Here is a 26603-nt window from a genome sequence, read left to right as displayed (position 1 = left end):
CAATCAGAAGATCCGAGGGTAAGGCATCAGGAAGAAGTTTCTGGAATAGTTCCGTGGCATAATCATATAACTCAGCATTTGTAACGGAGTCCGGAATACCTCTTATTTTAATGTTGTTGCGTCTGGAGCGGTCTTCCAGATCTGTTACCTTGTCTCGCACAGAGGCTACTTCCTCCTGCAGAGAGTCGTGTGCTGAGATTAGGTCGTTATGTGATGCAACCAATTCTTCCATTTTAGATTCCAAATGGTCGGTACGATCTCCGATTTCACTAATATCAGCTCTCAGAGATTGAATGGAAGATTTTAATTCCGAGGTTATATCCACCTTAAATGACGTTAACATAGTATGAATGGAACGCAGGGTAACTGGACCATCTAAACTGTCCTCATTTTCCTGAGAGGGTACAGGAGGACCACTTGCTTGTCTAGGTGGGGATTTTGGAGACGTAGCAGACTCAGGTGGTGATTGTTGAAGACGACTTTTAGTAGAGGTAGAAGAGGATCCAAAAAAGTGAACAGGTGGGGCCAATTTGGCCGCTTTTATTCTTTTTGGAGCCATACCGATGTGATCCAATGAAGCGGCACCTCCAACTAGAGTGTTGAGCAGATACAGGTACTGGTGATGTTTAAATTTATGGTCGGAGGTTACATTGAGAAGGAAAGATTATATCTGCATGTTGATAAGTTTCAGAGGGGCATCAGGGCCAACGCGGAAAGCTGTTTCAGAAAGACATAGTGAGTCACAACTAGTAACGACACTTCAGTAATCCGCCCGGGCTCCTGGAGAACAAGTATGCATAGAGAGCAATAACCATAGACGTGACTGATTTTGTTATTATATGTTTGCACAGATGAACCAACATGGCGTCTGCTATAACTTGATTACTCTCTGAAGAGGGTACTGCAATATTAAGGAGACCAGAGTCAAAACTGCAACCCCGGGCCAGCCAACAGGTCACTTGTCACGGCCAACTATAGCTGCAATATCTCAGTGTGTACTCAGGGAGCAGATTTAAGGGAGCCAGGAATCAGGAGCCACAGTTCAACGCAGGAATCAATTAATTTGATATTATCATGTACCTGTGTATAGAGGTGGTTGGTCAAAGGGGCCCTGGTAAGGTGTCCTCTTTCCTCCTGGTGTCAGGGTCTCCCAAGCGGCAGATGCTGAGGTAATGCAGGGGGAGTTATAAAGGATCCAAAATGGCGCCCTCCCGCGATTCGCGCCTCCGTTTACGGGTCTCTCCTGGGTTCCCCTGACTCCACAGGCCACCCAGACCACCGCTCCAGCCAGGCAGAGTGGGGTCCAAGGTGACAGGACGGCCGCGGGAAAGTCCGGCCGCGATCAGCGGCAAGTGCGGCACCGGCTTGAAAATCGAGGCCGGGGACTCTGGAGGCGGAGTAGGCCGCAAAGGCCCCGGAGGAGGTAAGCCCTCGCTACTGCTAGCCGTGGGATCAGCGGAGCCCCGAGGGGGTAATTAGGCTGGAGAGGTCTTCTCAAACAGCAAGGGGCAGACGTAGCAGGGCAATCCACGAGGGGTTCGCAGGGAGCTGAAGGGCAACACGTCTGCCCTGGTATCCAGTCAGGCCACGCCCCAGCATAATTAAATTTTACCTAGTAAATGTATTCTTGATTCATTCTGAATTACCTTGTAAAATAGCTATAAGAACATTGGTGATAATGTGTGGTAATTTGGTTTTTGGTCATTTTCATTGTCTTTGTTACCCTAAATGATGTTCAAAATATGTATTAACCATATTATGAAATTGAATTACTGTATAATTATATTTAGAAATTTAGAAATACCAGTATGCTATTAGTGTACATATTGTTTTTTGGGCTTATGGCATAGTGCAGTGGCTCCCAAACTACATCCCCAAGGCACTCTAAGTGGTATATTTACTAAAGTGAGAGTTTTTAGAAGTGGAGATATTGCACATAGCAACCAATCAGACTCTATGTAACATTTAACTAGCACCTTCTAGAAGATAATAGCTAGAATCTGACTGGTTTTTATGTGCAACATCTCCACTTCTAAAAACTCTCACTTTAGTAAATGTACCCCTAACAGTCCAGGTTGATATCCATACACAAATGACTTAATTATACAATATAATTATACCAGCTGTGCACAAGCATGGATAGCCTCCTTAAATCCTGGTGCCTTGAGGACCAAGTTTGGGATAGCATAGTGCAAAGGTTCCCAAACGCAGTCCTCAAGGCACCCCAACAGTTCAGGTTTTAGAGATATCCATGATTGAGCACAGGTGGTTAAATGAAATTGACTGAAGTACTAATTTAGTCATCTGTGGACAAGCATGGATATCCCCAGAACCTGGACTGTTAGGGTGCATTGAGGACCAAGTTTGGGAACCTCTGGCATAGTGCGCACTAAACAAATTAACAATGATTGAATTAGAGAAGTGTGACAGGTAAAAATGTGATCTATCGAATATTTGCCTCTTTCCTCATATGGCTGTGGAGTTTTGCATGTTTTTCCAGCAGAATGTGGCCTTAAGGGATTTGTGTAGATTCCAAGCCTTTTTTTTTTATTCTTGTAAACCCCAGGCACACTACAAAGAAGAATGAATTGAAACCATTATCTCCACAGGACTATTTTTAGACTATACTTTCTGTAAAAAGCATAGCACAGAATTAGGAAACCCTAAGATTGTATCACTAGAACTTCTCTGCAAAATACTAACAGTGTTCACAAATTACATATCCTGTACCAGCTCAATAGAGAGGCATATTCTAATCCCAACCTATATGTAACAAAGGTATAGTACAGAAGAATGGCCCTTCTAAACTCAAAAGCTTGGTTCTGCGTCACACGCTGCTGAGATGGCTTTAGTGTCTCTTATCGTAGTCATGTCTGGGACTACATGCTAATGCTAGTAAAAGCCCTTCCCCTGTTTTACTGTGCAAGGCCTGTGACATTCACTTTGTGCATCTTCAGATGTAAAACCCCTTGGTGCGTTTTTAGATGCAACCATTAGTTGCACTATCGAAACTTGCACCAGCCCTATGGCAGGTGCAAATTTTCCAATTCAGTATGGCCACCAATGTGAGCAATTAAGTGTCTGTGTATGCAACCAGTTCAGCAGCATGGCCGCAATACTCCCATAACAAGCTAATAAGGCATACCATCTTCATGTGCCTGTATAGCCACCTCTCAGTCACCCCCCATGGATGCCCAGTACATTTACAAGACATGTCTGCGTGCATGCTTGTAAAATTGCTACTGTGACTCTATGCAAACACAATTGGGATGCACGCGCAGTGGGGATTAGATGCATGCTTAGTAGCAAATAATTGCTCCACTCTGTCCAATATCGACATAGCGTGTAAATCAGTATCAGCTACATAATGCTCACATGAGGGGAGATGCATTAAGCCGTGGAGAGACATATAAGGGGGTAGATGTACTATATTGTACTACTGCATACACAATTGACCCGGCACCACCGGCCAGGGAGAACCCCACCTTCTCAGGGATCCCCGGCCTGGGCTGACTAGCGGTCAGGTGTAATACTTTAGTGAAAGGGTTCCCCTGGCTGTGGCATTAACCCCCCGCTAGAAAGAGTCCGGTGCTGGTTACGGATAATACAGGGGACACCTACTCATTTTGTCCCCTGTACTTCCAAAACCAGGACCAGCTCACTGAACCCAGTGCTGGTTGTGCTAAATACAGGGGACCCCTATATCTTTTGTCCCCCATATTTAAATAATCAGGACTGACTCTGAAAAGTCCAGGGCTGCTTGTCCTTTTAGGGTGGGACCCCACACTTCAATTTTTTTATTTATTACACTTTACAAGCTTTTTACACAGATGCATGCACGGATTTCACTGATATGTGCATATACTGTATCTGTGTCTAAAGCAGCTATGGCAGGGGAGTGGGTATGCCTGACAAGTGACGGCCGCATTGTACAGGTCTGAACGACATATCATTTGTCATTCAGTAGTGTGTACACACTGCACAATAAGAGGGGAATTGTTAACAAGACTGACAGATCTTCCTGCATGTACAAAAGATCTGAAGAACGGGAACGATATGAACGATTTGTCACTCCGATGTGTCGGAATTGGCCAAATCATTAACGATATCATCAAGTGTGTAGGGCCTTTAAGGCCAGATTCTCTAAAATGGAAAAATGGACATTGCGTCCTGCCAGCAGACCTGTCATCATCTGACTGGGACTCCTGCTCCTCCTCCTGCATAGACTGATCAGTCTCAGCCTCCTCCCTATCATCCACTTTCTGTCTCCTCCTGTCAGCCTCACTATCCTCCATTTTCTGCCTCCTCCTGTGTCCCTCCTTTGAAAACAGTTAATACACTTAAAGACAACCAAACAAGTTTACAACACAAACTACACTATCACTACATTACCACTGCTCACACTCAACATACACACATAAACACTTGCAAGACCTGTAGAATCTAAAATAAACCTTTTAATATATTCCTTCCTATAAACCTCTAAGATTCACCTGCCTAGAACCTCTAAGACAAAACCTGCCTATAAACCTCTAAACACAACGCTAATTGCGTACGCAGTATGACCGCAAATAAAGACAGGAGTGGAATCTTGTGGTTCCAACGCACAAGTATTATTCAGGTAAAAGTACAGTCAGTTACACGCAATCTATACATACATAATTTAGGCGTAAAAGGAAATAATACAGACCAAGTACGGTTATACATACGCTGCGCCTCTGGACCCAGAGATAGACTTCTGACTAGATATCCTCAATTCACCCAAAATTCAGCATGAACTGGCAAACCAGTGTTTGGACACATGTATTTATTCCCCCCCCCCCCCCCCAGACTGAAACAGGACAAAGGGAGAACTTCCTGCTGATCTCATTGGTTCCCAGAGGAGGAGCATATGTAACGACACATTTAACAGGTTGTTTCAAATAGACTTTCCCTGCCTCTAACAGCCGGGGTCTTTCTGGTAACGCCTCCTGTAACATTCCATCAAGTAAAACATTTTGTTGCTTGGAAGTTCTGCGATCCGTAACTTGAGTTTGCATGATGCGATCTCTCCACCGATAACACCGGGATTCTGTAAAAAGCGTATGCATCAGAACGAGACCAAACATACCTTGCTTATCATGTATAATACCTTAGATATCAAAAACCTCTAATTCTTAGCATTTAAACTAACTTAACCAACTTGAATCATACAATTTGATGCTAATGGAACTTTATGTGTGAATATGTAGTGTGTGGGTATTTGGGGTTTGGTAAGGACGCTAGTTATTAATGGGTGAGATTTAAGTGCATAATCTCTCATACACGAAGTGAACATCCAGCAGTGTGGATGGCTGAGAGTTGTTATTCTACATGCCCTCTGTCAGCAGGCCCCCACCTGCTCTGTTCAAAGGAAAACAAAACCTCTTTTGTTCTCACAGACTCTTGTGTGAAGTGCAAATGTATTATCACCTCAAACTTTTTGGGATTTGGAACCATCTTGTCTAGGATTCAGGCAAATCCAATTGTGTAGATATTATATTACAATTGCCACAACTATACTTTATCTGCATCCAGGGATTCCCAATTTGTATGTAAAAATACCCATTGTCTCTTCTTATTTACTTCTACTCAGACAGCTGGTTTTTCCCGTTGCCCTTGGTAGGTAAACAAAAACATTGCCATCTGTTCTTAGCTCCTGGGTTATAACTTGAATTAATGCTGACCACACAAAATGGTGTCTTGCGATCTCATTTCCAACATGGAGTCTTGCGCCCATTCGCAAGATGGCGTCGCTGCGATTACATTTTAAACTGAACTTGTCTCACTCAATTATTCAGCTTCGACAGACCTTAAAAGAAACAGACTTTAAAGCAAATAAATAAACAGACTTCAAATTCACAGAAAAGGACAGACAATGAGACAAGACAACTTTCACCACCGAATACTACTATCACCTACACAAATGATTTGCTTTCTCCTGCAAACACCTTGCTCCCTTCTCCAACAACTACACCCTCAGTCCAGCATTTTTCTAAGGTGTGTGGGGCAGTGGCGTAACTAGGGGTGGCGGCCGGGGCTCCTGCCCTGGGCATCGTCGGACCAGCGGCACAGGGGATGCTGCCAGCCATGGTCCAGGTCCGTGTTTCATTTCAGTCAATGTAGTGCAGTCCACACTACAAAGTAAGACAAACACACTGCCACCGGCGCTGGGTAGTACACCCGTACTACCTGTTACTGATTTATACCAGAACGATGACACATGCATGCATGATATCATCGGCAATCTATGTTAAATATATATTTGTTTTGTGCGTGATTATTAATATTGTTAGTGTATACATTTTTATTTATATCCTAATTAAAAGTTAAGTTTTATATATTTTTCTTTTAGGAGTAGCTGGACACCCATATGGCTACTGCATACCTATTATTCTCTTATTACGTATATATTATTTAACTACACTGTGACTATTCAAGCGTGCCCCCTACCAGGAGTCCTTTGTGATCCTTTTCCTCTCTTGGATACTTTTTCAAGTTACCTACATCTGACTCTGGGGTGCACCACTAGTAGGCTAATACTGTTTTCCTTTTGAATACAGATACATAGGGATTTCTAGTATAATACACCACAATTATTTATACTATACTACTAGTATTTTAGTCACAATATGTTATATTAGAAATATTTTTGCATTGTTGTACCTGTGCGGCCATGGACTTCTTTTCTTGTTAAAAATAAAGTTAAGTAGCCTAACCCTAAAGGTGCGTATCCACTAGCAGATAGTGGAACGACAGTATGATTACAACATTGTAATCGTACAGTCATTCTGCTTCCCCTGCAGTGCCTACACTGAATGATATGTCGTTCAGTGTAGGCACCCTCCCTCATCCCTGAACATGGTCAATCTGTCGTTATCGGCAGATTGACCAGCATGTTCAGGCGATGATTGATGTCGAAAACGACCAGCGGGAGTGCTTATTGCTGATCTTTTTCGACATTTATTAATGCCCGATTTGTGAACAATTCGTGACAATTGAACTAGAACGATGACGTTATTGTTCAGTCGCTCATTTTAATCGCCTAGTGGATACGCGACATAACCCGTAACCCTCCCCCTAACTCTACTCCACGTTTCTCACAGTCTAACCCTAACCTCCCCACCTAAAGCCTAACCCTCCACCTAGTGCCTAACCTGAACCCCTAACCCTCCCCCTAACCATAATACTTACCGGCTGCTGTTGGGATTCCGGCGTTGGTATTTTGAGTTTCTGCATCCTGACCGCCGGGATGGTGACTACATCCCCTTTTTTTTTTTTTTTCTAGACAGTTTATTGAATTATACAGGTCAGATAAAGCAAACAAAGTTTATGTGATACTAAAATAATGTATAATGGGTTTTATCAATCATTTTTAGTTAACAAAGATTGGTAAATAGGGCTCTGTATGAGTAAATCTACTCTGGGAAGAAAAAATTACCTTTACATGTAAAATAATTCTGATCTCATATCGCATATCATAGGGATACGGAACACCAAATTGCTTACCTAGCACAATACACAGCATCATTTGTAAAGCACGAGCATAAATATACATAACTTTTAGTTTGCTGCAAGGCATCCTCATATCATATGTCCCCATATTCACATATCAAGTTGTCTTTGCTTATTCTATGCATCTGCTAGATTACAATTTTGAGTTTTCAAACATTCTGCTCAGTAGAAGAACGTCTAACGTATGGAAGTGCATTGTACACAGTACTTATGTCTACAAATATGCAGTTTCCATGCCCATACTACTGTACTTGTATTAAGTATTGTGACAAGAATCACATAGATCAGGTAAAATCCATCATCAGTAGCTCTATTGCTCACCACAGGCAGGTATACAGGATATGGCAGTGTCACAGGCAAGATGCTACACAATCTTCCAAACAGCAATATTTTCTTCATTGGAATCGCAGGTCCAGGATCCCTAACACTAGTTACCCCCGGGCCTATAAGCTGGATGACTATCTCACCAGCAGGCTCTGTTTCCCCAGTGTCTCTGCAGTTCTTAAACCAGCCTCACACAAGTGTCTGTAATCAGCTGCCTTTCCAGACTTTGATTGAGGCAACACCTGAACTGAACATTACACATTCCTAATGCCTTTGCTCTGCCAAACCTGGGAGATCTGGATATTCCACATTTACTTCATGTGGAATTATGCTGACCCTGTCACAGTATAAATATAGCCACAGCCATTCAGGAGAATAGACTTTTGGGTTACAACACTTTCATATCAACCCTTTTAGTTAATACTTAACCCCCAGGAATTGTCATGGCACAGTGTTGTGCGCGTATTGTCTATAGGGATTATTTGAAATATCATCCTTATCACCCACTATTATCATTGCTTGTACACTAGACCAGTGGTTCTCAAACTCGGTCCTCAGGACCCCACACGTCATGTTTTCCAGGTCACCCAGCAGGTGCATAGGTGATTCATTACTCACTGACACATTTTGAAAGATCCACAGGGGAAGCTAATTATTTCACTTGTGTTTGTGAGGAGACCTGGAAAACATGCACTGTGTGGGGTCCTGAGGACCGAGTTTGAGAACCTGTGCACTAGACAAAATAAAAAGAGTATATACAAGAGATGGAGACACTCAAATCCATAAAAAAGTATTGTGACAAGATTCACATAGACCAGAGTAAAATCCAACAGAAGTTTATTTTCTCACAACAGGCAGTTATACTGGTCAGTGCAGTGTTCACAGGCAAGATGTTACAGCAGGTATGCAGAATCTTCCATACAGCAACACAGTTCTTTTAGTGGATGCTCTGGTTCAGGATCCCTAACACTAGTCACACTAGTTTACACTGACACAAGTTCAAAGACAGATAACAGGTGCTGCTAATTAGCCTTGCTTGTGGTTTACAACTGATCCTAGGAAAACCTAGACTGGATCTCATTACCATGCTGTTTATTGCTCCATCTCTGCACAAACCTGCTGCTCTACATTAACCTCACGTGAAAGCATGCTGTCCCTGTCACAGTATATATTAACTTTTATTACTACAATGTTAAAAAAAACAATGTTTCATCACAAATAATTTGTTTTGATTACATTATATTAGTTATTGTGAAATATGGAAAAAAAATAATAATATACAGATATATCCACCTAAGTGAAAAGAAGAAAAGTGATTAAAAACTTAAGTACTGTATTTATATCTGCCAGAATAATCCTATTAAATTCTGATAGGGTGAATAGATTGCATTGGAATCTCAGGGTTTCTAGAGTTGGCTTTCCAAATTCTTAGATACTTGATTTTAGAGCAAGACCATGAGGAGCACTTATCCAGCTATAGTCTGCGTAATACAAAGTACAGAGCCAGCAATCACAGTAAACCTTTAGATGAGGAAGGAGGGCCAGCCTGCCTAAGCGGAAAAGTTTAAAATTACATGATAAATATAGATATATATTGTATAACCAGTAGGCGATAGAATTGAGCTTCCTAAATACAGATTCTCCCACCTCATGGTAAGACACCTGTCTCCTCTTGCTGGCAGCTACTCTCTAGTCTGGTGCTCACATTGAGTGTTTAGATCCACACACACAACAAACTTGGCAGGAGAAACTGTTTTCACTGGGCATGCACAGTAGCTTTAGTAAAATCATCTTATGTACTACTTCCATTGTAGTCATATTTCAAGTCACTGGTTGGGAGGTGGGTGTTTATGAGCAACCCTGCATTGCCCTATGCCAATTAAATATAATATGAAAAGTGTTGTTGTTATAAATAGTATAATAGTCCAAAAATATTTTCTAAAACTGTGTGTTACAACACCTTGAGTTGGTCCTTGGTGTGTCACACACAATGACAGTAACGTCCCGGGAGATGGCAGCAACAGACTGAGTAGGAAATGAGTCCTAAGGTAAGTAAACTACAGTAAAATAATTAAAGAGAATGGGGAGGGGGGATAGGAAAGGGGTGTATGGTATGTAAAGAACCTTTGGGAGTATGTGTATTAGGTACAATAAGGATAATTTACATTTTTTTTTTACTATCTTTAAAATTTTGTGTCACATATGTGGATGTTGCTCTTTAGTGTGTCACAGCAGGAAACAATTTGAGAACCACAGTTCTATAGAGCTCACCTAACAGCTGTGTGGAATATTTCATTGATTCTATGAGCATGATTCATGAGTCAGACGTAGCGGTGATGTAGGGCACATTGGAGCAAAGTTTTTGGTCTGCGCATGTGTCTGAGTCCATGCATGCATCCCAATTTTTTTCTTACAGTGTGCAGCAAAATTTTAATGTAAAAAAATGTAAGGGATGTTCCTGGACGGTGAGATAACAGGGTGGTGGATAGAAAGACACAATAAGATGTTGGAAGTATTGCAGGCCATACTCACATGAGGCCTGGTGCAAGTTACGACCGTGCAACTGATGGTGTGTTTAAAGATGCACTAGGAGGTAATGCAGCATCTATAGATGCTGTGAGTGGGCATCTCAGTCCTTGCTCATTCAGACGAATGTTGTACACCAGGAAAGGGCTTTGTAGTGTCATTAGCATAAAGTCGCAGCAGATGCAAGGATGCCTGTACCTGCCTCCAACTCAGAATCAGGCCATACATGTCCTGATTTGGAAACATTACAAAAAAGTATAACATTTTTGTATCAAATTACAACTTATTTATGGAAGCTGATTGTTGCCATGTCTCTACAGACAATATTTTGATGTGCAGTTCATCTGAAAGGATCAATAATATTAGTATAGTTTCATTAACAAATATTGTATTAATATCCAAAGGAATAAATGGATAATCACAATGTCAGACTGTAGTGTAACAAATATATATTATAAATAACAGCTATTGAGTTAGACTCCTTTAGGTAACTGAAGGTTGATCTAGCTTCAGACGGAGTTGCTATCGCAGCTGCTAACATATTTGCAGCTGCAATAGCTGTAATATGGTAATTCAGCAGAAGCCGGCTGCAAGCATTACTGATCTGAGCTGCATTCTTGGATGCAGCATCGGATCATCTGTGTGTCCATGGGGTCATTCAAGCCGGCCATCGCAGACACTCAAAAGAGTCCAGAAAATCCTGGCCTCTGCACTCCCCCATAACAGCGGCAAAACGCTAACTAGCGTGCACTTCAAATTAGACCCCGAGTCCCAAAGTTTATGTCTATAGCTTTTTCCATGATATTCACATGTCACTGTCAGGCCCTGGTATTGATTGACCTCTGTTGCGGGAGTACAGTTGCTGGTGGGCTTGGGTGAGTTGATGTTAATAGACGAGGAGGCAATATGTAAATCTTCCTTATAGGCTACTCTTAGATGTTGACGAGACCTACTTTGAGGTGCAGAGTTTAATCCACTTGTTGGCATTCACCAGTGACCTCTCCAAGCGGGATATGGGTTTTGCTGCACCAAGTGAACAGGTCGTAGCCCCCAGAGTAGGTATCTAAGAGAAGCGAGAAGACAAGAGACAGAACTAGGAATGTACTGGAGGAATATCTGCAACGAAGAATCAGACGCTGATTAGCGATGGGGACAACTCCAGAGATCCATATACTGGTTGTCACGAGTAGCTGTACTGTGAATCTAGATGCTGACTAGCGATGGGTAACAGCTCCGGTGATCCTGACGCTGTAGAGCAAAGGATAGGTAACTGGGTATCCAGACGCTGAAGAGCGAAGGGTAACACAAGGAATGATACTTGATAGAGAATGCTAGAGAATAGTGTGGAGCCTAGGACTCAGTCTCCGTAAATAATCACTAGAGAAGTGAAGTTGCACAGGCAATTTCCTGTTCATGAAGCCGGACTTAAATACCCTTAGGTAGCTGGTCATTGGATGCCGGGATTCAGCTGAGTAACTGCAAGACTACCATTGGAGGGGCCAGATCAAATGACACAGACCAACATGGCTGCGCCCATGAACGCAATCGCGACATGGAGATGCAGCATGGAAGTTCTAGCAGACCCTGGGAAAAATACTCAGTCCATAACTCACCCGCGCACCTGGCGTCTGACCACCTCAGAGATCGAAGACGCCGGTACATAGGTGAGAGGCGACATCACAGATATATTAGCACACAGAATGTCAAAATTGCTTCATTTTGTTGTTAAAAAGTATCAATCTGTTATTACTGTTGTTGCCATATTTTACTCAAATTGGATACAACTACTGTAATATGCTAATGAAGCAGAAAGCTACTGGTTAATATGCAGTCGTTTATTTTATTCTGGCTCAGATGAATATCAGCATGCATCAGCATGTATCAAAATGCTTGTTTATTGAAACACTCAAATACCAATATCCTCTGCCTGTTAGGAGATAAATCCCCAGATTATGTCAGGGTAATCCATGTGCTCCGTTATGTTTAGAGGAGTTTGAGCAATATATAGTCAGGGTGGCCGTTCCAGTATTGCAGTATGTTATAGAGTTGCTGCAGACATGCAGATCACATTAATAGTAGCAGAAATCTCACTATCAGGTTTATTAGTCAATATGCAGCTTGAACAGATTGATATTAATAGATACTGTAAGTATCAGTCTTTTTTATGTGGAAAGTAGACAGTCAGTACATGGCTGCAGTGACTATGCAGACTGCTGGTATTACATAGACAAGCCTAAAATCAAACACTAGGGTGTCGGATGTATTCTGCCTGTTTGGAGAAAGTAATCTCGGTATTGTGGGCCTAATTCCATAATGGACGCAATGCTGATATTCACGCAGTCGAGCGATTATTGGTAATCTGCGCATGTATCTGAGTTGCACTGCGCATGCGTTAAGTTTCGTTACTGTTGTCGCTCGCAGTGATGATCTATATACATAGTGACTGGCAAGCAGGTTCCGTTTGTGGGTGGTAACAGGGGGTGGCGACTCCGGTGGGCATCTGAATACAAATCCTGGCGGCAGTGACATTTGCATATTTTTACACATTGACTGTGTACAAATTGGCAGCTGTGGAGGCATTAGAGTAATTCCACAGTGAGAAGCACACTGCATGAGTTTCCTATATTCTCTTCTTAATTATTAAATAGACCATAAGGACCAGTGGGTGCAGCTTCCCCGGGAAAATCTGCCAACCCTGTGAGCCAGTTGCAGTCCGTGACTGCACTGTCTACACTGTGACTGACAGTGTCTTCCCATTGGAAGAGATTCCTGACAGTTGCACACAGGACAGGCAGTCCCAGGGGAGGTGTTTTCTCACCTGGGGACTGCCAGTCCGTGCTGTGATTAGCAGAGAGCAATGCATGCTTCTAGTGGGAAGTCATTCCTTTGCCCTTCGGGGCAGCTCTACCTGACTTCTAGGGGCTGCAGCCAATGCAGTCCCTAACAGTCAGTGTTTTGTGCATGAGCGGAGCTACCGCTGCTTGTACGCATGCCAACACCTGCCAGATCCATTGTGCAAGTGCCAGGGCCCGGACACATCCTCCTCCTCTTATCCAAGAGAGTAGGAGCTGCCACTATTGCAGTGCGAGAGAGTCTTTTCTTTTCTTTTCTATGTATTCTTATTGCTTCAATGATAATAAATCTTTAGCAAGATTAGAGAATTTGACACCATTTTTAACATTAATTTAACTAAAGAGTACTGCTCACACAATGTTATGTGGATATTTATAGTACTCTCTAGTACAGTGTCGCCCAACCTCAGTTCCCAAGGCACGCCAACAGTCCAGGTTTTAGTGATTTCCACTACTTGCTTTAGACTATTTAAGGAAATCATCACCATAAACACTACATTGAGTCTGCCCCAATTGTAGGAGGTCTGCACCTTAGAATTCATGTCTCTAGCACTAATGCAGTTACTGTGACACATGGGGCCTGATACAGAGTTGCAGACAAGTCAGACACAGATGGGACCCAATTTCATTCTCGGAAATAAATGCAGATCTTCATCTGCAATGTCAGACAGCTCCCGGCAGACCATGACTCGCGTGTACAAATAATAAAAGAACGTTTGAGCGTGCAGGCTGGAGATCTCTTGTCTATTCCTGCAGAGCATGGTTGTAGGTTTCTATGGAACCATAGGTCGCCCACTCATTTTAGATTTGCTAAAAGATGCTGACACAGCATTGGTTGGACTTCTTTGTGGGTGTGGTTATTTGTCTATTCCATTTAATGAAAGGGTACAGAGTAGCAGTGGTAGTGGCTTCAGCCATGGTGAAAGCTCAGCCTTAGAGCTGATAGATCATTAGACAGTGAACGTTGCTAGTCAGTATAATGTTTCTCCCATGGCAACCTTTGTGATGTGTAGCAGTGTATCTCTGTGGAGCTGCCATAGTACGGTAAGGCCCTGATTCAGCAAGGAATGCAAAGGAGAGAACGCACGCACTTGGCCGATGTTTTCGCACTGCCCATGCGTATGTATCGCACTGCGCATGCGCTATCTAGCCAGTGCGATCGGGTTAGGGTACACAGACTACACTCAGTGTTTACGCAGACACTCCTGATATTGATTGACAGGAGGTGCCGTTTGTGAGTGGTGATGGGGGGTGGTCTGGCGAATTCAGGCGTGCCTGTGTGTTGGGACTCCATTATAGGCAGTGCATCGGCATACGTAGCCGTACCATAAGCTGTATACAGGAAGCAGTCAAAATCCTGCGGCAGGTTAGATCAACCATAATTGTGCATATGGGTCTGATGGTTCTTGATGTTACCGATGTTTACGCTCTCTTGTGTACAGATCAGGCTGTGAGTAAAGGGAGATGGGTGTCTTAATATAGGGCTGGGCGTCATCTTATAATAATAATAATAATTTTAATTATATAGCACTATTCTCCTAAAGGACTCAAAGTGCTTTACATTTACAGTACAAAATAAGCTTAAACAAGGGACATTAGTGAAATGCTTGGGTGAACATTTGAGTCTTGAGTCTATTTTTGAAGGAATCTAGAGTGGAGGCCTCTCGAACTGTGCGGGGAAGTGAGTTCCATAAGGTTGGAGCCCCAAAACTGAATGCTTGACCCCCAGCCGAATTCCAGGAGATTCTAGGTACTGTTAATAGTCCTTCATCAACGGATCGCAGTAATCGAGTGGGACAGTATGGAATCAGAAGCTGCTTTTGGTACCTTGGGCCATGGTCATGTAGGGCTTTGTAAGTTAGTAATCCAATCTTGAAAACAATTCGCCATCTGACAGTCAGCCAGTGAAGGGAGTAGAGAGTTGGTGTTATGTGGTTGGAACGGGGCTGGTTAGTTAATAGCCTGGCAGCTGCGTTTTGTACCATCTGCAAGCGGTGCAATTCTTTTGCTGGGAATCCAAGGTAAAGGGCATTGCAGTAGTGTAGGCGTGATGATATAAATGCATGTATGACTTTAGGCAGATCTTCTGAGGGAATTAAGTGCTTGATTCTGGCGATGTTCCTCAGATGAAAGAATGAGGATTTGATTGTGGCTGATACCTGATGTTTAAGTGTCAAGCCACTATCCAGGACAACACCAAGATTCCGCACATGTTCAGTGTTTTGTAATTCTGATCCCCCAAGCATACGTCCTGTTGGTTGGCTATGCTGTAGCCCTGACTTGTGACCTATCATAAGGACCTCTGGGCCTGATTCAGAGCCGGACGCTCTGACCAGAGCGCTCGCTCTGAATCAGGACCCTCCTCCATGAAAATGGAGCGGCCTCTTGGACGACCCACAGCTATAGCGAGCATCCATGATGATGGTCGCGATGGTCTTGACCATCGCGGCCATCGGGCTTGCGTCGGAGACCCTGCGGTAGGGTCTCGCTGCCGCAAGCCCTGGAGTGATTTTGGCTCTATCAGAGCCAAAATCACTCCCACTGACATCACTACTGATGTCAGTGGGGTCGGCTTCAGATGGTAGGCGTTCCCATTGGAACGCCTCCGTCTGGCAGCCAAGCCCCGGCATCCCCACCAAAGGGGGCGTGCTGTCAATCAACATCGAACAGCACGCCCCCTTTGGTGCGAGACCCGGAGCGACGGCTATCCCGTCGCAAGCCGGGTCTCGCGCATGCGCACGACGGAGCTCCCTCCATCGTGCGCATGCACAGTAGGGCACCATCGACCCGCTTGGGAGCGTCCTGTGCTCGTGAGCGGGTCTGAATGACCCCCTCTGTTTTATCAGGGTTCTGTCGCTGCCAACTGGCACTCATCCACTCCTGAAGCTCAGCTAGGCAGCCATTTAGGGTTGTTATGGGGTCCTTTGTACCTGGAGCAAAGGACAGGTACAGTTGTGTATCATCTGCATAGCAGTGGTAGACCAGTCTACGACGCCTGATTATTTCACCCAATGGTAGCATGTATACTGCAAAATGCATGGGAGATAGTATAGAACCCTGTGGGACACAGCATGGAAGTGGCACTGGTGATGAAGAGTTTACTCCAGAAGAAACTCTCGGTGACCTGCCAGTCAGAAATGATTTGAACCAGCTAAGGACTGTGTCATCCAGTCCACAGAAATTTTTCAGGCGCTCAATTAGAATCCCGTGGTCCACAGTATCAAATGCTGCTGAAAGATCCAGAAGGATTAAGATTGAACAATCACCTCTGTCTCTTGCCATCAGAAGATCATTAAGCACACATACCAGAGCTGTTTCACTGCTATGTCTTCTCCTGAATCCTGACTGGAATGGATCATAAATATCACGGGTAGACAGGCAGGTTTCCAGTTGCATTGCCACTACTTTCTCAATGACCTTTCCCAGTAAAGGAAGCTTTGATACTGGTCTATAGTTGGTCGTGCAGTCGGGGGTCTAAATTAGGTTTTTTAAGAAGTGGTCTAACAATTGCTTCCTTTAGTGGTTCTGGAAAAATGCCTGACTGCAAAGGGCATTGAACTATTTTTGCAATTACAGGGCCAATCATGTCCATACACCCTATGAGAAACTTGGTTGAGGCAGGGTCCAGATCACAGGTGGTGGGTCGCAACATTCTGATAATTTTGCCAATGTCTTTTACATCCATTATGTCAAACCTGTTCCAGGGAGACAGGTGGCTTACCTTGGCAGGCTTGGTAGTTTGGCAAGTCTTTGATGGCACTGTGGGGATTCCAGCCTGGATGGAGGATACTTTATCTGCAAAGAATTTTGCAAACTCATTGCATCTTGACTGTGAGAGGGTTTCATCAAACTGCAGGCATGCTGGTGTGCAAAGCATTTCCACTGTACGGAAAAGCTGAGCTGGCCTATTGTTTGCTGCCTTGATCTAATTTGAAAGGAACTCTGGGCCTGATTCAGAGCCGGACGCTCTGAAAGAGCGCTCGCTCTGAATCAGGGCCGGCCCTCTGGGTTTGGAGAACGGCCTCCTTGCCGCTCGCATAGCTGTGGGTGACCACCCACAGCTATAGCGAGCGGCCATGATGATAGTCACGATGGTCAAGACCATCGTGACCATCGGGCTTGCGACGAGAGCCTTGTGGTAGGGTCTCGTTGCCGCAAGCCCAAGAGTGCTTTCGGCTCAAACAGAGCCGAAAGCACTTCCACTGACATCACTTGTGATGTCAGTGGGGCCGGCCCCAGATGGTAGGCGTTCCCATGGGAACACCTCCATCTGGGCAGCCATGCCCCCGGCCCGCCCACCAAAGGGGGCGTGTTGTAACTCAACATCGACACCACGCCCCCTTTAACGAGACCCGGAGCGACGGTTTGGCAGTCGCTATCCGGGTCTCGCACATGCGCATGACGGAGCCGGCTCCATCGTGCGCATGCGCACTGGGCCACCATCGACCCGCTTGCGAGCGCATAACACTCGCGAGTGGGTCTGAATCAGGCCCTCTGTTTTCTTACGGGTGATTGCTGATTGATATTCTCCAATATGTTTGATTAGTGTTAACTTATCCTTTTACCAGGTTAGTCTTCCTCCATTGTCTTTCAGGTCTACGTCCCCTTTTCTAGAGTTCACTAACACTATTGTCAAACCAAGGGGCTTGACGGTGTGGTATGCGGGGTCGTATACGCACAGGGGTGATAATATCCATTGCAGCTGTCACATCTCTGTTATAGTAATGGACTAAAGAACAAGGATCTTCACAGGCCCCCATTACCGCAGAAAGATACAGATTTGCTGCAAGAGCCTGGGGGGGGATCATGCCCCTCCTTGGACGATACCATGTCAACTCCATGGGTAAAGTTCTATTTTGAGGGGTTGCAACTGAGAAGCAAATTGAGTGGTGGTCTGACCACGTGACTGAGTTTATATTTAGGTCAGAGACTTCTAATCCAATCTGGAAGACAAGAGCATTTTGCAAGTTTTGATTACGTAATTCTGTGCAAGTTTAAAAATCGCACTCTATTACATTGGCTGAGTTTTATGTTTTCCATGGGAAAACTTCTGGATGCGAGTTTGAACATTGCGAGGTGTGGGAATTTGAGAAACATGTGAGTTTACATGTTATTGCACCCTATTAAATTGGATGAGTTCTAAAAAAGTGTGAGTATAGTGCTATACTAACACTTTTAAAGAACTTATATTCCGCCCAACATGTAATTGTTAATGGTTTATCTGGGTTGTGTACGGGATGCCAGCGCTCGGGATCCCGACAGGGTTAGGATAGTGACACCTGTTGGTCAGTATCCTAACTCTCCCACTCTTCCTACCCCTAACCCTCCCTCACCAGTGCCTAAACCTAACCTCTCCCCCATGTGCCTAAACCTAACCTCCACCTCCCTGCACCCTAAATCTAACCCTCCCCCCACTTAGTGCCTAACCCTCCCCATAATGCCTACCCCTAACCCATAACCCTAACGCTAACCCTTCCCCTAATCCCGCCACTTACCTTCGGAATGCCAGCAGTCGGGATGATGATGCCGAGATTCTGACAAGTGTCGGGATTCCAGCACCGGCATTCTGAGCGCCGGAATCCCAACGATTATGACCGCATCCTGTTTATCTATAAAAAATGCATGTTATGTTTCATATTCTTAAATATATCGAAAATGTATTTATAGGCTACATAAAGGGTAAAAATAAATATTAACTATTGTACAATGCATACTGGCCCTAGAATGTTGTGCTGTATGTACCTGTAACAATAGTGCAACTTAGTAGCCCCCCCTCCAAGCACTGATACGCTGATATCTGTGAGTGCAGGTATCAGCTGCTGCAGGGAGGGACTGATGATCAGTTCCCCCTGATTCAGTCTGCTTGTGTGTGTGGGGGTTGATCCTGGGGGACTCTGCCAGCACTTGGGGTGGGGGGTAATTACCCTCTAAGTCTCTTGGCCCTGGGGTATGGGCGCATGTGTAAAACACTAACAAAGTGACAAAAGGCACAGAGGGGGGTTAGGGGAATGGTGCCACGGTGAGGATCTACTGACACTGGTGGTGTTTATGCCACTGGGAATCTATTAATCTATTACCATTTGAAGGTTGGAGGTAATGCTGAAGGTGATCTATTGCCACTGGGAGCTGGAAGGCAAATTTACAAAGGGTCCTATGGTCATGGGAAGAAGGGGGTGCGAGAACCCCCTCCAAAAAAATGGCAATACAATATTTAAATACATTTTTACAAATTTGTTTTTAATTTAATTGTCAAAAAACAACAACAATTTTTGAGGGCCTTTTGGCAAAAATGAAATTGTCAGATAAGTGGCTAAGAGAAATGTGTATAAAATGTGTTTACTTATTATGTATGTAAGTTGGTGCAGTATAAGTATTTTAGCTCATAAATCTGGTGTCACTAGTACATGAGTTCTAGGTTGAATAGACTAAGCTATGGAATTTTTGTGCATATTTTTTATTTTTAAGGTGTTTTAAAACATGTCTATTCAGTAGACATATTTTGATTCCAATGGGCTAGCAGTATAAATGTTTTGTGACCAATACCAAAACATCATTGACATCAATGTTTTCTTTTGATGTGCCATCTCTACCCCTACCTTGTTGGCTTCATTAACTTCACAAGTGGCATCGTGACAGGTATGCAGTGCACGCACTTGCTCAGAGCTGCAGCTACAATTTTCCATTAAATCTCTTTTTTAGGTATGTTTGGCCTCCACCAGACAGCTCTCATGTTCAGCTCTGAGGAGCTCTTCTTAACCTTTTAGAGGGTTAATGAGTATAAATATAATAGATGATGTGGGATTAAGTAATAATATAAATAATTATGAGGAATGGGATTGTTATAACTTATAATGAAGGTGAAGGAGTCAATTATTTCTGCAGAGTGGATGACATTGTGGCATTCATAAAAATGCTCTATTATGGTGGTGACTAGGATGCTTTGTGTATTGTAGGTTGGTCACTGGAATGCTCTGTGTACTGTAAGGCAATCAATGGGATTATCTGTGTATTGCAGGGCAGTCACTGGTCTGCTCTGTGTACTTTATGGAGCTCACTAGGATGCTCTGTGTACTGTAGGGAAGTTACTAAGATGCTCTGTATGATAGGGAGATCACTGGACTGCTCTGTGTACTGTAGGGTGGTGACTGGGTTCTCTGTTCACTATAGGGTGGTCAATGGGATGCTCTCTATATTGTAGGGTGATGCTTGTGCATTCTGTGGTGGTCACTGGGATGCTCCATTTATTGTATAAAGTCCCAAAAATGTCTGCTGCTGTTGTGACTCTAAAAGTAATTGTCACGACTTGACTTTGGTGATCTTCAGTCCAGGAACTGGTGTCACAATCAAGGTCGTGAGATTCCAGTCCGGGGACTGGGATTCGAGAGGACTAGGTGGGGAGGCAGCAGGTAGACACTGGAGTGAAAATCACTGGAGGGAGTTTAATCGAGAATGTCACTGGGACTGACAAACAAAGCAATATTGAAAAATGTCACTGAAGGTTAGTTCACAGTGTGTCACATGAGAAATGTCTCTGGAAGGTAGATGCACAGAGTATGCTGAGGAATGATGCTGGAGATAAATACTCACATTAGCACTGTATAATGTCACTAGAGATCAGTATGTATCACTGCGGGAAAAATGCAGGGAAGCACTGAAGAATATTACTGAAGCGCTGGAGAATGTCTCATAGGAAATACGCGTGAGTAGACAGTGGAGATCTGTATGTGGAAGAACTGAGATGACTTGGAATACCTGGATACACGGAAACACTGGAGAAAGATACTTGAAGGCAGTTCTCTGCTAATATACTGAGTACACACTAATGATCCAAACACAGAAGAAACACTGGAGTAGTATACAGTACGGTGACGTACTGAGTACACATACTGATGATCCAGACGCAGGGGAAGCACAGGAGTGGAGCACTTGAAAACAGTACTCGGGTGATGTTCTGAGTACACATACTGATGATCCAGACGCAGGGGAAGCACAGGAGTGGAGCACTTGAAAACAGTACTCGGGTGATGTACTGAGTATAGACACTGGTGATCCAGCTGCAGGGGAAGCACAGGAGTGGAGCACTTGAAAACAGTACTCGGGTGATGTACTGAGTATAGACACTGGTGATTCAGCTGCAGGGGAAGCACAGAGTGGAACACTTGAAAACAGTATGTACTGTGTATACACTCTGATCTAGTAGTAGGTGTGAGACTCTCGAGAAAGTCCCTAGGAATCAGTACTCAGGTGATGTACTGAGTGCACACAGGTGAATCGGAGGCAGGAATAAGTCACTGGAAATCAACACTGGAAGCATTGAATGTATAGCCTCAGGGCCAAATTATAGGCAGGGCTACAGAAGAGGTCGTCCAAAGGCCCCCACACATAGGGGGTCCCCACACGCTTTTTTTTTTATCTTTATGTACCTGTTGCAGCTCGTCATTAAGCCCCGCCCCCAGGTCCGGCACAACAATCTCAGATGTTCGACGTACGGTGGCCATGTTGGATCAGTTTACGCATCTCTCCTGTCCTTCCCCTGTTTGGCTCGTGAGCGCCTGTGACTATGGCTGGCCGTGGGCGTCCTGCTGCTCCCCGTCTGTATCTCCATCTTTGCAGGTAAAGTGTTTGCTCCCCCTCCTCTCCCTGATACTCTCCGGCCGCCTGTCTATACAGTATCATCAGGTGGTGGTACTTCTTTGTGCGCCCCTCATTATAGCCACTCCTCCAGTGGTGTGGTATATCAGTGGGGAAGGGTAAATCCCTGTGTGCCCCCCACCAACCCACTGTGTCCATCTCACTTATTCCCCACCTAGAACCCCCCAGCCAGTCCAGTCAGAGTGATCCCCCCCTCATTCAGCCCAGTGTTCCCCACTTCTAACCATCTCACTGCCCCCTTCCCATCCCACCCAGTGCCCTCCCATTCACAAAGTGTCACCTCCATCCAGCCCAGTGTACACCACCATCTCCCTGACCCCCAATCCCAGTGTCTCCCACTCTGCCAGCCCAATGTCTCCCTTATTCCCTCCCCCAACCACCTGACTGACCCTCAGCAAGTACTCCCTCACCCAGTCCAGTCAGTGTGTCCCCCCTCATTCAGCCCAGTGTACCCCCTTCTTCAGTGTTCCCCCTCCCATCAACATCTCACTGCCACTTTCCTATCCAGCCCAGTGTGTGCGTGTGCGTGTGTATATATATATTTGCGTGTGTGTATATATTATATACATATATATAATCTGAAATATCCAACGGTGGCACTCCCAATGATCAGCATTATAAGGCAGGTGCCCTCCAATAAGAGACAATGACAATTCCCTCCAAGTATAAATCCAATTAGGTGGCACTCCAGAATATAAAACACTACACAGGTCTGTGAATAAATTACCAATGTTTTGGAGCCATATAATGCCCCATCATCAAGGTCAAAAGATACATACATAAAACAAACAAATTTATACTCACATAGCACCTCGTGAGATTCGCGCCTCCCGATAAACGGGAAAGGGTTGCCGCGTGATGACGTCCCGCCTCCTGGCCATCACATCTGCGTCTGTAACCAGACGTGTCGGCGCTGGACGGAGGGGAACCGCCCACAGTAGGTGTCCCCGTTACCATGGCAATCATGGAGCAGCGAATCTGTACAGATATAAAAACGTAAGTAATACAACAAAGGCATTAGGATACATGAGTTTAAATACATATATTTAAGTTTAACTTTAGATAAATGCTAAAATGGCACAGTGAATACAGACTATCATAGTGTAATGAAGAACCATTAACATGTGGAGAGAAAATCACATTTCATAAATCTACATATATAAGGAAGGAAGCATCTCATGAATAATAAGCAATAACTAAATAGATAATATCATAGTCAGAACATAACAACATATAGCACAAGGTCACAAATAGTGAAATATTCGGCAACCACCTAATAGACCCACCAAGGCACCTAAAAGATATTGTACAGGTAACTTAGAGGAAACAATACAGACCAAGGTTCTCATTAAGACCTCTAGGTGCCAATGCATCTAATCTAAAGATTCAGCGCGATTCGCACTGGAGCAACATACGTGATCTATCACCTGCACGTGGGGGTTTAGGTATATGATCAATGATCATATAGCATAACTTTGCCAGATTATGACCACAAATACAGATTTATTATTTATATAATTACGTGCTCCTGCAGACTCATATATGTGGGGAAAACTGATAGACTTTGAGAGAGAGAATGGCGCTACAACGGTCGGCCATTCAGGCTGCCATAGCTACGGGCGGCAGTGACCAACCGATGGTGCAACATTTCTCTATTTGTTGTCAAAATCTGGCAATGTTACGCTGGATATTTAGGGCAACACAGATGGTGTAATGGTTAGCGTTACTGCCTCACAGCACTGAGGTTGTGGGTTTCATTCCCACCACGGCCCTAACTGTGTGGAGTTTGTATATTCTCCCTGTGCTTGCATGGGTTTCCTCCGGGTACTCCAGTTTCCTCCCACACGCCAAAAATATACTAGTAGGTTAATTGGCTCCCACCAAAAATTAACCCTAGTGTGTCTGTGTATGAGCATGTGATAGGGAACATAGATTGTAAGCTCCACTGGGGCAGGGACTGATGTGAATGACCAACTATTCTCTGTAAAGCGCTGCAGAATATGTGTGCGCTATATAAATGACTGGTAATAAATAAATAATGAGATGCTTCCTTCCTTATATGTGTAGATTTATGCAATGTGATTTTCTCTCCGCATTTTAATTGTTCTTCATTAGAATATGATAGTATGTGTTCACTGTGCCATTTTAGCATCTATCTAAAGTTAAACTTAAATGTATGTATTCAAATTCATGTATCCTAATGCCTTTGGTGTATTACTTATGCTTTTATATCTGTACAGATTCGCTGCTCCACGATTGCCATGGTAATGGGGGCGCCTACTGTGGGCAGTTCCCCTCCGTCCAGCGCCGACACGTCTGGTTACAGACGCAGATGTGATGGACAGGTGGCGGGACGTCATCACGCGGCAACCCTTTCCCGGGTAGCGGGAGGCGCGAATCTCACGAGGTGCTATGTGAGTATAAATTTGTTTGTTTTATGTATGTATCTTTTGACCTTGATGATGGGACATTAAATGGCTCCAAAACATCGGTAATTTATTCTCAGACCTGTGTACTGTCTTATATTCTGGAGTGCCACCTAATTGGGTATATATATATATATATATATATATATATATATATATATATATATAGTATGTGTGTGTGTATGAATATATATATATATATTCAACTTTAATTCATAGGGGCCCCCACCCGTTTGTTGCCCAGGGGCCCCCACAGACTTTAGTCCAGCCCTGTGTAGCCTGGAAAGATGCATAGCAGCAAGCAGCTTCTAGGTGTAGTGAAGAGTTGTTCAGGCACCGTCTCCTGGAATCTTGCTTTATACCCCAGGGTAGCTGTGTCCATAGGAGGAAAGAGTCAGCTGAGTACTGACAAGGATACCATTGGATGAGAGACAAACATGGTGATTCAGACAAACATGGACGTGCCTATGACCACCGGCGCAGGAACTCCGATATAGAGGATTGCGTGGAAGTCACCTGGGCCCCAGGGAGAATACTCAGCAAAACACTCACTGCAGCACCTGACATCTGACCGTGCTCGCTAGTCAGGGGAAGCCGGCGCCGCGGTAAGTAACAGCCAATCCCTGGCTGAATCCTGCCAGTAATATTTGGTGTTGGGGTGTGCTGCAAGTGTGATAGCATAGGGAGGCCTGAACTTTTATTCCTGTAGGTTAGAGCTTTGTGTGGAAGCACAGTAGCTCCAGTTAATGTACAGTATCTGTACACACAGGAGTGACCCGCAGTACAACAAACACACTGAGCCCAGATGGCTACAGAGCAGCACTGTGCTGTGCCCAAAAAAGCAAGAAGTGCACTCAGAAGTCTTGGCGCTGAGAGCCTAGACTGTGGTAAGACAAGTGATGTTACTTGACTTTACATACAGTAACTGATGTTTGAGGGCTTAAGCAGCACTGCTCATATAGATTCTCTGGAATAAATGGTAGACATGCATCCAGCTTGATGACTAGCTTCCATAGCAATTCACACTGATATTTTTGATCCCTTGACACTGGAGATGACAAACATGGTGGCTATAATGGCATAGTATATGCTGTTGTGAGCACATTAATCAACTTTTGAATATCAGTAAATTGCCAGTAAGTATTAGTATTCACTTTTTAAGTTTCTTTTCTAGTTTGCCTAGGAACTATATTTTTTCAGGGATTAATCAAAGGGGGTGAATGCCCCAAAACCAGTATCTTGCTGGCCACTCCCCCTCCAGCTTTGCATAGCTGCCCTTCTCTGGGCCCATACAATTGTTTCCTTGTGGGCCCTTCATGCCCCAGTCCAACACTGTTCACCTGTATTCAAAGCTGGCCACTCTGCTCGTATCATCTGATTGTGAAAGTAGCCATCATCACTATCAGTCTTACATCAGATGGATTGCAGAATATGGTCAGTAATAAATACCCGGCCATGTCCACAACAATTTCTCAACATCTATCCTTCATGTGAACGCCCATGTGAAACTCCACTAGGACTGGGATCACATTGATATTTGAAGGTACAGTGTCACGGTCCCGCAGGCCGACCCTCCAGATACTCCAAATTGAGAATTGCCGTTCGTGACTTTTACAGGTGACTTCAGCACGTGTGGTTAACTAAACCCGTTAACTGCCACCAGCAAAGGGGGATTTTAGTGTTAAAACACAGGGTAAGCCTGTTCACTTACATGCCATACAATTATGCATGCTTGGTAAAAATAAGTAACATGAGCCATACGAGACCTTGGGTCATAAAAACACAGATTCAGAAATAATGTTTAATTCAAGAATATCTTCAAAGCTTATTTGCAACAGTTACAAAGAATATAATAATGTTAAAAAGAATCACAGTTACAATTTCCAAAAAATAAAAAAAGAGCAAAATAACAAAATGGAGAAACAGACCACTCAGTTGGATTGACTGGTTTTGGGATGAGGCTGGAACATCTGTATCCTTCGATAGCCTCACACAGAATGAACAACAAACTAGGGTTGGGTCATATCTTTATGCCTGCTTTCCAGGCACCCCCTCACCTCCCTCCCTGGGTTGATTTTTAACCCTTGTCAGCTCAGAGTGGATTGTCCAGCTGGCTGAAGCTTCAGGGTTTCCTGACCACCTGAGCATGGGTTCTTTTATTATACCTTCAGCTCTGTGTGAAGTTTGGAAACCTAGGCTTAGGTCAATAAACATGCCCACTGATTAGGTGAGGAAATATCACATCTGTAGACTGGTATAAACAACCACTCTTTGATCCCTGATCCTACAC

The sequence above is a fragment of the Taudactylus pleione genome, unplaced genomic scaffold, assembly GCF_031769625.1.
Source record: "Taudactylus pleione unplaced genomic scaffold, aTauple2 ptg000170l, whole genome shotgun sequence".
Classification (NCBI taxonomy): domain Eukaryota; kingdom Metazoa; phylum Chordata; class Amphibia; order Anura; family Myobatrachidae; genus Taudactylus; species Taudactylus pleione.
The sequence above is the reverse complement of the archived record's forward strand: the minus strand, read 5'-3'. Positions refer to the sequence as shown.